This window comes from Dromiciops gliroides, chromosome 1 (assembly GCF_019393635.1).
Source record: "Dromiciops gliroides isolate mDroGli1 chromosome 1, mDroGli1.pri, whole genome shotgun sequence".
NCBI classification, from domain to species: domain Eukaryota; kingdom Metazoa; phylum Chordata; class Mammalia; order Microbiotheria; family Microbiotheriidae; genus Dromiciops; species Dromiciops gliroides.
In genome coordinates, this window is record NC_057861.1 from 483,738,039 (window position 1) to 483,754,780 (window position 16,742).

Below are 16,742 nucleotides of genomic sequence, written 5' to 3' on the forward strand. Positions count from 1 at the left end.
ATCAACTATATCTCACAGTATCTAGCACATTCCATTTGTCGTATTCCCAATATTATTCTTTTTTCAAAAAATAGGTTTTATTGGTGCCTTTTGTATTCATATCCCATTAATTTCCCTTGCTAGCTTGAGATTGAATCTTTTGTAACAAAGAAAAATAAGTAAACACATCTGCTCCAGTAAACTTGTTTGACAGTGGACTCCTAGTCCCCCTCCTCTCTGTTTCATTGTATCTTCTCCTGGTCCATCACTGGTTTTTCCATTCCTCAGCACTAAGTTTCTGTTGAAGTATCTCTTGGTTCTGCTTATTTCTATCTTCATCAGTTCATACAGTATACATCTGTTTAAGCATTTCTATGAATTCCCACTATCCATCATTTCTTACCGTACAATATTATTTCATTACATTCATATATTCTAGCTTTTTTTCTTAGCCATTCCTAATCAATGAACATCCATTTGGTTTCCTATTCTTTTCTACTATAAAGAGTGGTGCTATGAATCTTTTGGAATATATTGGACCTTTATTTCTGCCTTTAACTTCCTTGGAGCATATGGCCAAGCATATAGACAGTTTTGTCACTTTTCTTGCTAATTTTAAATTGAAATCCATAACATGGTAGTACCAACATTGCCTTGCTTGCCTTGTGTTCTTCTGAATTTCCTTCTGCTGTCTTCTGTGTATTTTTAAAATGTTTTTTGACATTCCTTTCTTTTTTGTTTTGGTTATCACTATCTCTACCCCCTTCCTCTTCTTCCCTACTAGTATCTGCTCATCTTTCCCCCATGTCCCCAAAAATAAAAGGCCTCTGTTATAACAGAAGGATAGTCAAGCAAAACAAATTTGGGTTGTTATGGTTATATCTGAAGTTGTATGTCTTGCTGTGTATTTACATTCTTTTCAATTACCTCTTCACCAAGAGATGGAGAGCTGCCATAATTGGTCTTCTGGAGCTGTGATTTGACTGTCATAGCATTCATCAGAATTCTTAAGTTTTTAGTTTTCATTTACAATGGCCATTGTATAAATGTTCTGGTTCTATTCACTTTACTTTGTATTAGTTCATAATTCATATCTTCTTATGCCATAATTTGTTTAGACATTCCACAGTTGATTGGCGGCTCTCCCTTTGCTTCCAGTTCTTTGTTATCCCTCAAAAAATTTCTTCTATAAATATTTTTGCATATATGGTTCCTTTTATTTTTTTTCTTATCCCTTCCAGGTATAACTCTAGTAATGGCATCCCAAGGTCAAAGGGTATGCACAGTTAATGACTTTTGGAGTATTATTCCTTTTTTTTTTTTTTAATCTTTTTTTTTTTTTTTTTGCAGGGCAATAGGGGTTAAGTGACTTGCCCAGGGTCACACAGCTAGTAAGTGTCAAGTGTCTGAGGCCGGATTTGAACTCAGGTCCTCCTGAATCCAGGGCCGGTGCTTTATCCACTGCGCCACCTAGCCGCCCCGTGGAGTATTATTCCTAATCACTTTTTAGAATGATTGGACCAATGTGAATTGTCCAATGCATTCTTGTCCTCCCCCAGCACCTCTTAATACTTGCCAGTGGCTGTAAGATGGAATTTCACAGTTATTTTCATTTTAATTTCTCTTATACTTAAGGATTTGATTTTTTTTTATATGGTTGCTGATGGCTTGTATCTATTCCCTTGAGAACTACCAGTTCATGTCCTTTTACCATATATCTATTGGGGAATGATTCTTTTTTTCATATGTTTGTATAAATTTCTCATTTTTCTTGGCTCTCAGACATTGTAAGGATAAACCTATTGAAAATATTTCCCCCGTTAACTATTTTTCATTCAAATTATAATTGCATTGCTTTTGTTTGTACAAAACCTTTCAAATTATGTCATCAGAATTGACCATTTTGTTTACTATGATTATCTGTTCCTTGTTTAGTTAAGAAATCTCTATAGTTCGGAAAAGGTATCTTTTGACATTCTCATTTGTTTATGACATGAACTTTTTTATCTAGGTCACATATCCATTTAGAGCTTACTTTGATATATGATGTGAGATGTTGAACTAATCATAATTTCTCCTAGATGGCTTCCCAGTTTTTCCCAACAGTTTTTGCCAAATCCTTACCTCTAGTTCGTTTTCTTTCATTTATTGAAGACTATGCAACTGTGTTAAGTCTTTTTTATTTTTGTGTGCCTAATCTTTTCCATTGATAAACAAAATTGTTTTGATGATTACTGCTTTGCAGTATAGTTTCCAATCTGGAGTGGTGCAGTGGATGGAGTGTTGGGCTTGGAGTCAAGAAGACCTGAGTTCAAATTGGGCCTCAGACACTAACTAGCCATGTGACTATGGGCAAGTCATTTAATGCTGTTTGCCTCAGTTTCCTCATCTGTCAAAAGAGTTGGAGAAAGAAATGGCAAACCATTCTAATATCTTTGCCAAGAAAACCCCAAATAGGATCACAGAGTTGGACATGACTAAACAACTGCTATTCCCATTTCCTTCCCACTATTTTGTTATTTCACTTGATATTCTTGACCTTTTGTTCCTCTAGATGAATTTTGTAATTTTATAGAGTTCTATAAAGTAATCCTTTGGAAGGTTAATATGGCACTGAATCTGTAGATTAATTAAAGAAGTATTATAATTTTATATAAGAATCATACAACTGTAAGCAATTAACTTCTCTCCAATTCTTTAGGTAGTTCTCATTTTTTTCCTTATGAAATTTTGTTTCATTTATAATATTTTATCTCTTTATTTCTTCCATCCACTATTATAGTACTTGTGAATGACAAGTCTTCTTTCTCTGAGGCTCTGCTTGTTAGCTGCCAGCTTATTCTCTTTGGGTTTACCTCTTCTAACCTATAATATTTCATAAACTTTGGTATTTTCTTATATTTACTTATATTTTTACCCTCTTGGGGGTTTGAGATTTTGTGCTTGGCCTAAGCCCTTCTCTGCCCTTGGGTGCATTGAATAGGCTTTGTTTGGTTCTGGCTTCTCTGAAATCTGGATATTGGTGATGATTTATATTAGGTGACTTGGATTAGGTCCCATTCTCTCATTTAATTCCTGGTATCTATCTCAGTCTCCCCATGGTCCACAGTGGGTTACTTGGCTCTTTTTCCCCCCTTTTTGCATAATCTTTCATCAGGAGTTGGTACCATCCTTTTGTCCTTGTTCTAAGAAGACTCATTGGGATGTTTGAGATCACATTGGCCTCAAGTCTTATGCACAGCCCTCCTACTGCAGCTCTGAGTTGCCCCTGTGACTTGCTTCTAGTGCTCAGAGGAGTGAGCTGCCATGTCCTATTTCCTTGTGCAGTGACCAGTGGGAGCTAGATCTGTCCCACGCCCTATGTTCTGATAAGACAGAGGTAGCCTTTGGCTTCAGAACCCTATTACTGGACATGAGCATCCTGCAATATCCTTGCAAAGAGTACTGGCTTGAGATACTCCTGTTCAGAATTCTTGAAAGCCTTTAGTGTGTTTCTGAGAGCTGCTGTCTTCCCTGGCAGGGTTCCTCTCACTGCCTTCACTGGCTTTCCAAATTCCAGGTGGTTTTCCTGGCCTCTTTTGCTTCTAAGTAGTCACTGGCTTGTGATGCTCCTGTTCTGATTGCTAGCTGGTGTAACATCTATTTGCATGAGTTCCCATGGTCTTCTCTTCCTTCTCCATGTCTGCTATCTTCTGGCCCTTGGAATTCACTGAGGTTTCCTTACTATGACTTTCCCCACTCTATTCTCCTTTCACTATTCCTCAATTTACTTGCCATTGGCCCTTGGACTAGCCTCCAACATTTTATAGCTATCTCTGTGAGTATATATGTGTGTGTGTGCGTGCACGCACTCACGCAGCCCTGAAATGTTTTTGAGGTGCTGCCTCTTTTCAAAGGTGTTTCTGGAGCACGTTTTAGATGTTTACTGGAGATGGGAGAGCTAGGTTTTTATACAATCTTTCACCTCACCATCTTAAATGGAAACACTATAATTTGAAATCCATTCCACCTATTTGGACCACCCTCTTTGAATCATTACATTCTTTGTCCACTCTCCCATTGGACCCATTTTTACCTTTCTAGAAAAACCTAAGTACCAGGCTTTTTTTTTTTCAGTAAGTATAGGCTTACTACCATAGTCTACTACTATGACCAGCTATGCTGATAGAGTGCCAGGCCTGAGGTCAGAAAGACTTGTCTTCCTGAGGTAAAATCTGGCCTTAGACACTTCCTGGATATGTGACCCTGGGCAAGTCACTTAACCGTTTGCTCAGTTCCTCATATGGAGAAGGAAATGGCAAACCACTCAAGTATCTTTGCCAAGAAAACCCCAAATGGAGTCACAGAGAGTCAGACACGACTGACACAACTGAACCACTACATGCAGTTACAAGGTAGACCTTACCTCTTTCTGCTTCCTAGTATATGCCTGATTATAGCTAGCAGGAGGCATATTATCAGGACACACATGGATGGTTAATCTCTGTCCTTTGACCTATGGTCATAACCCTGCTATGTTCCTAATTTATACCTGTCTGTGGTAGGTACATGTGTGGCCACAGTCATGGTCCCAGCCTTCTGTCTAAAATTCACTGCCTATTCTTTACTACTATCCTCATCCTTCCCACCTCCTACTGTTTGTTTTATAGTTCAGAAAATAACCTTTGCCTACTTCCTCCTGGCTTCATAATTAAGCATACCTCAGAAGAATAGCCAGTCTCACTGTCCTTTGCCTGCTTTACAATCCACAACTTACTTGTATCTCTTGATGTTTTTCTACTCTACCTTTACTCACAACCCAGTTCCTCCGTGTGAGAGTTGGCACCAGTTCAGAATCCTGCTAGTTTACCAGGGTGCATTGTGTGCTATAGTGTGTGTTATGTGTATACACTTCTCTCTGGCTCTTGCTCTTGCTCTTCCTCCTGTGATCGTCAGACTTCTCCTTCAGCTTTACCAGATCTACTTCATGGAAGGTCAGAGAACCATCAGGGCTTCATAAAATATCACCACCTGCTCACCCATACCTCTTGTCTCTGCATCTTTCACTCTGAATGGAGTTGGGTGAACCTAAACCTAAGCATATGTGAGGGCACATGTTTAGGGTTCCCTGGATTTTTAAACCAGCACTTTGGTCCTGGAACAAGTGGACAGGGCAGCTGAATCCTTAGCTACAACTTTGGACAGAAATGGGGCATATACATATGATTAAAATGACCGTGGCAATCTTGTGACAGGGGAAGCACTTGGTGGTCAGCTACACCACCGAGTTTCCTTGTCATGCCATGAATACAGGGTAGGACAAATCAGCCAACTTCCTCCACTTCTGACAAAACTGAACTTCTCCAACTTAGAGGAGCTGACCTAAACTGTTGTGTCCCTGGGTTTGTAGGATCTTAGTCACCTGTATTCTCCTTAATCACCACTTCACTAAAATGTGCAGGAAAAGGAGTCAGGAATCCTTTAGGTGGCATCCCTAACCACAGTTGGCAAAGCAGATAACTCCAAAGGTGATGACTCCAAACAAACACAAGTTGGAGCATCTTGAGGGAATCTTTGGAAAACTGAAGCAGTGCCATTCATTGGTCTTAGGATTTCTGTTGTCTCATCAAACTCCTTTTGCAACCCTTGAAGACATTTGGATCCTGAAGGGACATTTGTTTCTGCTCCCCCTAACCCATCCTCACTGGTTGATACCTTCCAATTGCCCAAATGTATTTACTTTTCTCTTTCCTGTATTTTCGTTTTGGAGTTTCTACTGAGCTCTGGTCTTTTCATCAGAAATGTTTCAAAACTCCCTCTTTTATTACAGGTCCATTTTTTCCCCTCCTGTAAGGTTATACTCAGATTTACCAAGTGTATATGCCTTTAATGATAAGAGGGAATTGAGCCATGAGGATTTTCTAAGTCCACACTCTGACTTGGACTTGTTGTTCCAGTTTGTTCATGCTAGAACCTGACCTGTAATCTGTATTTCTCTTTTAGGGTTGACAAATCAGAGCCCTGCCACTTTCTTTTATTTTTCAGAACTGCTAGTGTTGCAGTTTCCTTTTTGCTGGAATCTTATTTCTAAAGCTTCATTATCTATAATGGAAGATGCCTCACTGGTGAAACTAGACCCTGTCACCATCTCTAGTCCCTATTTAACTTGTATGGCATCATCCCTTAGTACATTCATAAGCAAATCATAAAATCATGGGATTTAAAACTAGAAGGGTCCCAAAAAATTATTCAGTCCAACCTGTTCATTATACAAATGAGTAAACTAAAGCTAAGAGAGGCTTATAAGTAGAAAGGCTGGAATTTGAATCTTGATCTTCTGATTCCAAATCCCTGGATTTGGGGCACTGGCACCTTCCATTACACAATGAGGCCTTCCTATAATGGATATGTATTAAATATTATTTGGCTCTTCTATTGATCACATATATTATTACTATAACTTTAAGAGACAAATGTAATGTTAAGAGAAGCAGTTTGAAGTGTCATCTGAAAAATGTCTTACTCTGAAGTACTTCTCCTTGTGGAGTCAGAGAGACAGAGAGAGAGAGAGAGGGAGGGGAGGGAGGGAGAAAGAAAGATAGTGAGTGTTAGTTTTCTCTGTAATCTATGTAGAATCTGTAGGGAAGTTCAGGAAGGGAGAAGCTGAAGGGAAACTCTTTCCTCATCAGAATTGTCTTAGGTGTTTTGTTGTACATAAATATAAAAACAATTCTATGGGGGCAGCTAGGTGGTGCAGTGGATAAAGCACTGACCTTGGATTCAGGAGGACCTGAGTTCAAATCCAGCCTCAGACATTTGACACTTACTAGCAGTGTGACCCTGGGCAAATCACTTAACCCTCATTGCCCTGCCCCCCCCCAAAAAAAAGATTTTTAAAAAAGATATAAAAACAATTCTATGAAGAACTTGAAAGAAGGTGAAGGGATGTTTACTCTGATGACTGCTGAAAGGGGGAAAAAGACTAGCTTTATTTGTTTTCTAAGAGGTCAAATGTAACTTTTATGTTAAGACATTTGAAAAAAGGTCTAAAGAGATTTTAATCAGTATGGGGAGTGGCCTGAATGGTTTAAGTCCTATGTTTCCCTATAAGTGAAGAGGAGTCACTTATTATTATATTGAAAATTTGAGAGGACTCTGGTTATGAACTTTCTTAGAGCCTAAATATTATAAATGGCTCTGTATATCTTTTCTCTATAAATGTTTTTGTCTCTTAATAAATTGTATTTTAATATTTACGTAAATATTTAAAATAAGAGTAATTACTATTGGGAAATGTTTCTTCAGTTCATTAAGCACTTAATGGGGTGGTGCTTGAGCTAATTAATGAGAAAGATTGTATTCATGAAAAAGAAAATGCTTCTGGATTTCTTTAGAGGTTGGGATGATCAAAGCAAATAAGGAACCAGTGAAGTGGTAGGTTTAGAAGTGACACAAAATTAAGAAAATTATTAGATTCCTCATTAAGCCTGGTTATAATAGTATAAGTTACAAATTTACCCAATTTCTAGGCAGATTACTTGTATAGAGAAATCAGGGAACTTTTAAAAATCCATCAAATTACAATCATAAAAGATAAACATTCCTTGAGTCCCAAATCTTGGGGACATCACTTGCCTTCATCTTCTGAGGAGGGAATGTTTGAAATTGACATCCAGAAACCCCTATCTTTGTCTCCATTTTTGGGCTTCCATCACCTAGAGGGAAGATAATGTTACTGGCTTCTACCAACTATTTTGTGGATACCAAATTTGTTGAAACATGAGACATCCTGAAAACTAATATTGTCCTTCCTGAGGTCACACAAGACCTGCTGGCCCCAAATTCCATCAATGATAAGGCAATACCCCTGTTTATTCTTTTCTTCTTTGAGCACTGAGAGTATCTCCAGTTAGGGGACCATGAGCTTTCCTGTGACTCTAGGGCTACTCTCTCTGCCTCATAATCTCATTCTTCTAGAACAGGGGTGTGTAGTCTGTTCCACTTTCCCAGTATCAGAGTACCTCATCTTCCCGTACTCGAATTATTATTATTTTTTGCCCAGCAAGTCTCCCAACCCAGTTGACAAACCAAAGTTGGATCAAGCCTGTCAATAGCCAATCAAACTCCAAACCATAAGTCCAGTGCCCATAAAACATAAAAACTTTTGGGCTGTATTTGAGAAAAGAAGGGATGAGATGCTTCTTTAATTTGCACTAGTTTATTCTTGTTCTTTTGAGTTGTAGCATGTATGTATCTCATTTTGATAAAAATATTTACTATTCGGGAAAGAAACAAAGATATTATGCATGTATTTGTAAGAAAACGAATACAGGAAGATTAATCCATCCATTGACCTTCACTGAAGCCCCATCCCTTTTGTTAAAAATAAATAAATAAATAATGCTGCACCATATGTGTTTATCAGCATCTTCAAGTAATATAATGATATCCACTATCCAGCATGCTGAGTGTCAGCGTGGGGTCAGAATCAAGAATAGCATGAATGAATGAAAACTATATTCCTCCCCACTGTGGAAATTGCAAAAATGAAGCAATGTTATTTGAATTGTAGCCTTTTAAAAATGTTTTTTCCCTCAATTACATGTTAAAACACTCTTTAACATTAAAAAAAAAGTTATGAGTTTCAAATTCTGTCTCTCCTTACCTCCCTCCCCTCTTCCTGAGATGGTAAATGATCTGATATAGGTTATACATGTGCAATCATGTAAAACATTTCCATATTAGTCATTTCATAGAAGACTTGAACAAAACATGAAAGAAAGAGAAAGAGAGAGTAACAAATAGTATGCTTCAGTCTGCATTCTGACTATGTCCCTGGAGGCAGATAGCATGTTTCATCATGAGTACTTTGGGATTGTTTTGGATCATTGTATTGTTGAGAATAGCTAAGTCATTAACAGTTCTTCATTATACAATATTGCTGTTACCGTGTACAAAGTTCTATTGGTTTTGCTCACTTCACTTTGTATCAGTTCATGTAAGTCTTTCCAGGTTTTTTCTGAAGCCATTCAGCTGTTCTCTAGTTGATGGACATCCCCCTGATTTCCAGTTCTTAGCCACCACAAAAAGAACTGTTATAAATATCTTTGTACAAGTAGGTCCTTTTCGGGGCAGCTATGCCCCTTTAGGGGCACAGTAGATAAAATCACTGACCCTGGATTCAGGAGGACATGAGTTCAAATCCAACCTCAGACACAACACTTACTAGCTGTGTGACCCCGGGCAAGTCCTCATTGCCCAGCCAAAAAACAAACAAACCAACCCAAGTAGGCCCTTTTCCTTTTTAAAAATTTCTTTGGGATATAGACCTAATAGTGGTATTGGGTCTAATAGTATGCACCGTTTTAAAGCCCTTCAGGCATAGTTCCAAATTGCTCTCCGAATGGTTGCATTAATTCACAACTCCACCAACAGTTCAGCAGCCTTTTAGAATTCTTTCAGTGCTGTGGACCTTCTTGTTCTATCACCTAGTTGAATTACATACTGACCTTTTCTGTTCTGCCTTCTGGGCACACCCAGAATATGTTGAGCCATCTTCCAGGAAGGCAGTAGAAGTAGTAGAAAGAGTACTGGATTTGTACTCAGAATATCGGGGTTCCAACTCATACTAACTGTGTGATCTTGGGCAAATAACTCATACCCTTCTCTGAACCTTTCCCTCATCATTAAAATCAAAATTGTAGTACTTGTTTGGTAGACCTTACTGTGCTTTGAGGTATTCATGTATCATCATCGTCAGATTAGAAACTGTCGCAGACTGGCACAGTAGATAGAATTGGACCGGAATTCAAATTCAGTTTCAGACATTTCCTGCTGGGCAAGTTACTTAACTTCTCTTTGCTTCAGTTTTCTCAACTATGAAATGGAATTTTTTAAAAAATCCTACTTTCTGGGGTTTTTATGAGAATCAAATGAGATCATATTTGTAAAATGCTCAGTGCAATGCCTGGCACATAGTAGGTGCTTAATAAATGCTTATTCTCTTACCTTTATGCAAGGGGAATGGCTCCCTTCCAAAGTTCCTTCAGTAGTTAATTTAGAACCAATAGCCATTGTGCTTGGCCAGCAGTATGAAGGATTTATCAGTTTCTTATAGGCATTTTATGATAGCATTTCTCTTCAATTTCTTCATCTGTAAAATGAGGGGCTAGCTTAGCAAAGGCCTCTGAGTCCCTTCTACCATAAATCTAAATTATGGTCATTATGAGGCTTTCCCTTAAAAAAAAAAAAAAAAGGAGATTGTTTCTTTACCCTCCTCAAAATCTTTGCCAAACCTCATTTTAATTAATTTGAGGAGACTTGATTTATATATCCATCTCAAAACTGTCTTTAACATAACCTATTCCATATAATTTGAACCCCACTCATATTTTTGTTGTTGAGATTAGTATCCCCAACTTGGTCAGAGGGTACATTCACTCCTAAAGCCCTGGGTCCCTAAACCTGTTAATTGGGCTTAAAATTAAGCTTATTTTTGGGCAGCTAGGTGGCACAGTGGATAAAGCACTGGCCCGGGGTTCAGGAGGACCTGAGTTCAAATCCGGCCTCAGACACTGACGCTTACTAGCTGTGTGACCCTGGGCAAGTCACTTAGCCCTCACTGCCACATAGATAGATAGATAGATAGATAAAAAATAAAATTAAGCTTATTTCAATAAGTTGTTTTTAGGTGGTGACAGTGTTTCATAGTGGATAGGATTGCTATAGTTAGGGAAAACTTGTGTTCAATTCCCACCCCTGATTCTTGCTTGCTGTGTCACTAGAGCATAGGCATTTTGCCTGTCAGGGCCTCAGTTTCCTCATCTGTGCTTTGGGCATGGTAATAACCATAGTGCCTAACTCAAAAGTTTGTTGTGGAACTCCAATGCAATAATATTTTATTTGCTTTGCAAACTTTTAAGCTCTATATAAATGTGACTTACGATTATTACTAGTAAGATCTGGTCCCTGCCTGAGGAAAGATAAAAACATGTAGATCAATGAGAACTTTGATTAAATGCTAAAAAAAATGTATTCTTTGATGTTTCTTTCAAAATGTAATTAAACAAGTTGATAAGTAGAGTCTAGAGTCAGCAGGACATATTGAAGTGTTCTCTTTCCTTTAAATTTTGTTACAGTTGTAATTTTTGATCACCTAACTAGTTTATATACACACAAATGCATATAATTCATATATTTAGATTTAATATAATATTTATCTACAGTGTATTATTATACATATATATATGTGTGTGTGTTTGGAAATATTCTTTGTAGAAGTATTCTGTGCCCCCGTGTGAGAAAATGAGATCACTAAGTGAGAGACTATATTGTTATTTTGATAATAAGTTTATTATTGTAGAGAAAAATCGATTTCATGTCCTTTATTATTCATTCATTCTACTTCATGCTAGAGCTCTAGAGGCTATCTTCTGCAATAGAAGCTATCATCTGCTCTTTCTTGTCAGCTACAGGACTCTTTTGCATGGTCCCTCAGAAATCACCCACCTCCGGGAACATACTTTGCAAATGCCATTCTTTCAGCCCCCACAAGTATTTGTCTGAGACAGAAGAATTAGAATTGCAAAGTGCCTCAAAGGCAATGACCACTTCTTTGAAGGGCCATGCTAGCAAATCAGTGACACCACCCTTTACAAATGCATTATTGCACCCTTTACTGTAGCTTACAGACGGTACTCTTTTGTTGGTGACTGGGGGACAGGGGAGTTGAATTCTGGAAACGATGGGTCATGAGTAAGCTTAAAGTCAATCTCTAGTAAAATTCTGAAATTATTAGTAAACTGTTTGGGAGAAAGAGAAAGTGATCTATGGGAATCAGGAAAGGCTCATTAAAGATGGTTAAAGCAGATAGAGCACCGGCCCTGGATTCAGGAGGACCTGAATTCAAATCTGACCTCAGACACTTAACACTTACTAGCTGTGTGACCCTGGGCTAGTCACTTAACCCCAATTGCCTCACTTAAAAAAAAAAAAAGATGGTTAAACCAAACTAATCTCATTTCCTTTGGTAATAATGTTACTAGATGAGTGGATAAGGAAGTATCTTAGACAGAATGGACTTCTTTTCAGGAAGGCATGTGCTAAAGGTTTTCATAATATCCTTATGAACATTAGATTATTAGCTCCTTGAGGGCAGGGCCTGTCTTTTGTCTTTTTTTGTTTTTTAATCCCCAGTGTTTAGCACAATGCCTGGCCCATTGTTAGTTGAACTGAATTGACAGTGCTCTGGTTGAGTAAAGTGGATTCCAAGTTGGTAGAACAACAATATCCCAAAATTATTGATTTATAAATTGATATCAGTCTGGAGAGAAGACAGTGAAATTTGACAAGGTTCTAGCAAAGATCCTATTCTGTGCAACATTTTGACTGTTAATTAGCTAAAGATAAAGGTCTACTTAATCACATTTGAGGATGAGACAAGACCAGGAGAAAAAAAGAATTAGGGTTCAAAAAAAGATCATGACAAATTTCAGAGATGAGCAAAAATTTTAGAGACAAAATTTAAAGTCTTTATTTATGTTTTAAAAAAAAAACACATCAGAACAAATAAAGGCTCAAGGAAGGCTAGCCATCAGGAGACAGGATATTCTTTTAAGACAGAGGCATGGCAAACTGGGGGAGGACTCAAATCCCACCTACTACCTATTCTTGTACAGCTAGTCTGCTAAGAATGGTTTTTATGTCTTTAAATACAATAAAACCATTTTAAAATATAAAGATTATTCTTAGATGTCAAGCTATAGAAAAACATATGGTGGGTATGTATTTATTTGGCCCCAGGCCATAGTTTGCAGACCCGGTCTGAAGGGACAGATGTAACCAGCTTGAGGTAGCACCTATACCTTTGGGAGCATTGCATTAAGGGTAATGATGTTGATAGCATATTAATGACTTTTCTATAGCAGCAATTCATGTAAAAAAGACATAAAGTTTTGAATGAGTTATGTGTATTTAATTAGGCTACATTAAGAAAAGTGTGGTATCCAGAATGGGATAGAAAATGTAGCCTAGTTAGATAAAGTGCTAGATTTGGAGTAAGGAAGATCTGGATTCAAATGCAGTCTCTGATACTTAATAACTGTGTTGTTATTCAGGCGCACCTGATTCTTCATGACTCCAGGTAGGGTTTTCTTGGCAAAAATACTGGAGTGGTTTAGCATTTCCTTCTCCAGCTCATTTTACAGATGAGGAAGCTGCGGCAAAGAGGATGAAGTGGCTTGCTTAAGGTCACACAGCTAGGAAGTATCTGAGGCCAGATTTGAATTCATGTCTTCCTGACTCAAGACCTAGTGTTCTATCTACTTTGCCATTTTGCTGTCCTGATAGCTGCATGCCCCTAGGCAAGTCACTCTTTGAGTCTGTTTCTTTTTCTGTAAATGTAAGGGGTTGGACACATAACCTCTCAGGGCCCCCTTTCCACTTCTGTATCAATGATCTCTGTGATCTACCATCTCACTGTACTCTATATTGGCTAGACTACTTTTTTTGTTGTTCTCCTTATTTTTACACTATATTTTAAGGAGTACAGTGAGATATTGAAGTGAGTCTAGAGGAGGTAACTTGAACTATATAATAAGGAAACTGGGGTTGTTAGCCTGGAAAAGACTTGTCAAGCACACATAATTCATGCACCCCTGAGTATGACAGAGCTATAGAAGCTACATTCTTCATTAGGAGCCGTCACCCCTCTCATGTCAGCTCCAGGAATCTTGCACATGGTCGTGAAGAAGAAATAACCAACCTCTGGGGAGGGTCAGTATTTGAAGGGCTTTGGGAGAGCAAGCAAATTGGCTTACTCTTTGTAGGTCTAAAGGGCAGAACTGGGACCATTGGAAGTCCCAAAGAGGCAGATTTTGGTTCAGGACAAAGAACTTCATAATAAAACTAGTAATTCAAAAATGGAATGAGTTACCTGTAGTGATTTTGTTTTCTTTAAGCTGGATGACTATCAGAGTTGTAAAGAAGACAATTATTCCATGTTTTGTAATATTCATTCCCCCACCCAAACTGGGTTTTATGCATCCATTCTCTCTCCTTTCTGGTGCATCCTTTCCCCAGCTGCCAAAATAACTATCTTATAGCTTATATCTGATCTTGTCATTTTGCTTTAATAAAAAAAATAAAGTAGTTGCTCCCCAACAATGGGATTTTTTTTTTAAAAAAATGCCTTAGCTCGATATTTAAGACCTGCCACAATCTGGTTCCCACCTACCTAAGAGCAGCCTTATTTCATCCTATTCTCCCTCACAAACTCTGTGTTCCTACCAAACTGGATATCTGGCTATTTGCCAAACTTGGCATTCCAGTAGGTATCTTAATGCACTCATATAAGCTGTCTTCCTCCTGCACTGCCACCCCCCCACACACACCCACCTGGAATGCCTTCTTGCCTCATGCCCACCATAAAGAGTGTTTGTCTTCCTTCAGAGCTCAAGTACCCCTTCTGATTCCTCCAGTTGTTAGTATTGTCTGCCTCCTTAATTTTCCTGGCACTATATTTATTTGTGTCTATTCTGAAGTCCCACCCACTCCCAAATAGAATTCAGTTCCTTGAGGACTTGACTTCTTTCAATTCAGTCTTTGTGTCTCTTAACACCTAGCACTGTGCTTCACACATTATTGGCATTTAAAATAATGCTTATTGAATTGAATTTCAGTCACTTAAGTGATTAGGGTTGTTTATCTCTGCACCAGATGTCTGCAGACTACTAGTTTAAAATTCTAGAAAGCATATTTTTAAAAAAAAACACACTACTTTTTATAATTCTCCCCTTTTTGCTCTCGGTTGCTCTGACTGCTATCAGCATGCTCATCTGTTGTTGCCTTATCCTAGCTAGCTGACACAGTGGATAGAGTGCTGGGTCTCTGAGTTCAAATCTGGCTATAGTTCAAACCCTCTATCTGCCTCAGTTTCCTCACCTGTAAAATGGGAATGATAATAATAATGATAGTGTCCAAATCTTCCAGGGTTGTTGTAAGGATCAAATGAGGTCCTATTTGTAAAGCACTTAGCATGGTGCTTGGCCCATGTTGTTGTTGTTTATTCAGTTCGGTTACATGTGAGTCTTCATGACCCCATTTTAGGCTTTTTGGGAAAAGATACTGGAGAGGTTTGCCATTTCTTTCTCCGGCTCATTTTACAGATAAGGAAACTGAGGCAAGCAGGGTTAAGTGACTTGTCCAGGGTCACAAAGTAACAGAGGCCAGGTATAAACTCAGGAAGAGGAGTCTTCCAGTCTCCAGGTCCAGCACTCTATCCAATGCACCACCTAGTTTGGCCCATAGTAGGTGCTTAATAAATGCTTGTCTCCTTCCCCAACCCCTTATGTTATACAGAGTTGTCTAAGAGTTTCTGACTCCCTTATAACGTAAAGTGTGTGTGTGTGTGTGTGTGAGAGAGAGAGAGAGAGAGAGAGACATTTAACAGACATATATTGCTGTGTATCCTCTGAAGGGATAGAAAGCCCTAAAAATGTAGAAGCAGTAAATGTCTTATAGATAATGAATTAATGATCACAGACTTTAAAATCAGGTATGTGTAGACTATATTGATAATACTGTGATCAGTATATATTGGTACTGTATTGGTACTGTGGTTAATCACTTCAAAACACCTGACTTAGTTTGCTTGTTGGGAATGCTTTTGAATAACATATGGTATGACTGGTTCTCACCTGTGTTATTTTCTTTGGCAAATAAAACTCTAACTTTTAATAACAACACCCAAAGTATAAGGGTGGTGGAAACAGGAAATGAGGAACAAGACCCTATTTTCCTCCTTTTTGTAAGGAATAAGTTTGATGTTTAGTATTCCAAAATGTATTTCAATAGAAATTGAGTTGTTAATGCCAATCTGTGGGTAGTACACAAAGGAAATAACTAACAGATGTATCATGCTTTGCAAACCTTAAAAGGGTATGTAAATGCTAGTTATTAGGTATTGCTTTATGAAAACTTTTATTTGAAGTTATATGTGTAATTTTGTGTCCTAAGAGCTGGGTCTACAGAAGCAAAGGATTGTCCTTCCTCTCAAAGAGTTCATGGGAATCTAATGGGAGAGATGGCATGGAAACAGCTATGTACATATACACACACACACACACACACATAGGAAAAATTGAAGACAATCAGTAGAGGGAAGATGCTAACAATAAGCGGGATCAATAAAGACTGTGTAGAAGGTGAGTTTTTAGCTGGGACTTGAGGAAAGCCAGGGAAAGGAGAGATGAGAAGGAAGAACATTCCAGGAATGGGAAGACAGCCAGTAAAAATCCCATATGAAACCATTTTATCTAAGAAAGAGAAAACTATATTGAAAGTAAAAAATATGGGGCAGCTGGGTGGCGCAGTGGGTGGAGCACCGGCCCTGGAGTCAGGAGGACCTGAGTTTGGGTCCGGCCTCAGACACTTAGTGCTTGTTGGCTGTGTGACCCTGCACAAGTCACTTGGCTTCAATTGCCTCACCAAAAAAAAAGTAAAAAATACATCATAGAATCCAGTTTTTTTTTAAAGATGATCTGAGGCAGCTAGGTGGCGCAGTGGATAAAGCACTGGCCCTGGATTCAGGAGGACCTGAGTTCAAATCCGGCCTCAGACACTTAACACTTACTAGCTGTGTGACCCTGGGCAAGTCACTTAACCCCAATTGCCCCACAAAAAACCAAAAACAAACAAAAAAGATGATCTTGGGCAAGACACAGTCTGTTTAAACATTAGTCTTTCTAGTGAAACATAGGTCTCAATTAGACTTTTTCCTTTTCCAA

At 38.4% G+C, this 16,742-nt stretch overlaps 1 protein-coding gene across 2 annotated transcripts in view; it reads left to right on the forward strand.

Moving 5' to 3' along the window:
• Positions 1-16,742, forward strand: part of EPB41L4B (erythrocyte membrane protein band 4.1 like 4B) — a 255,236-nt gene that overhangs the window by 71,059 nt on the left and 167,435 nt on the right. The window lies entirely within an intron of this gene.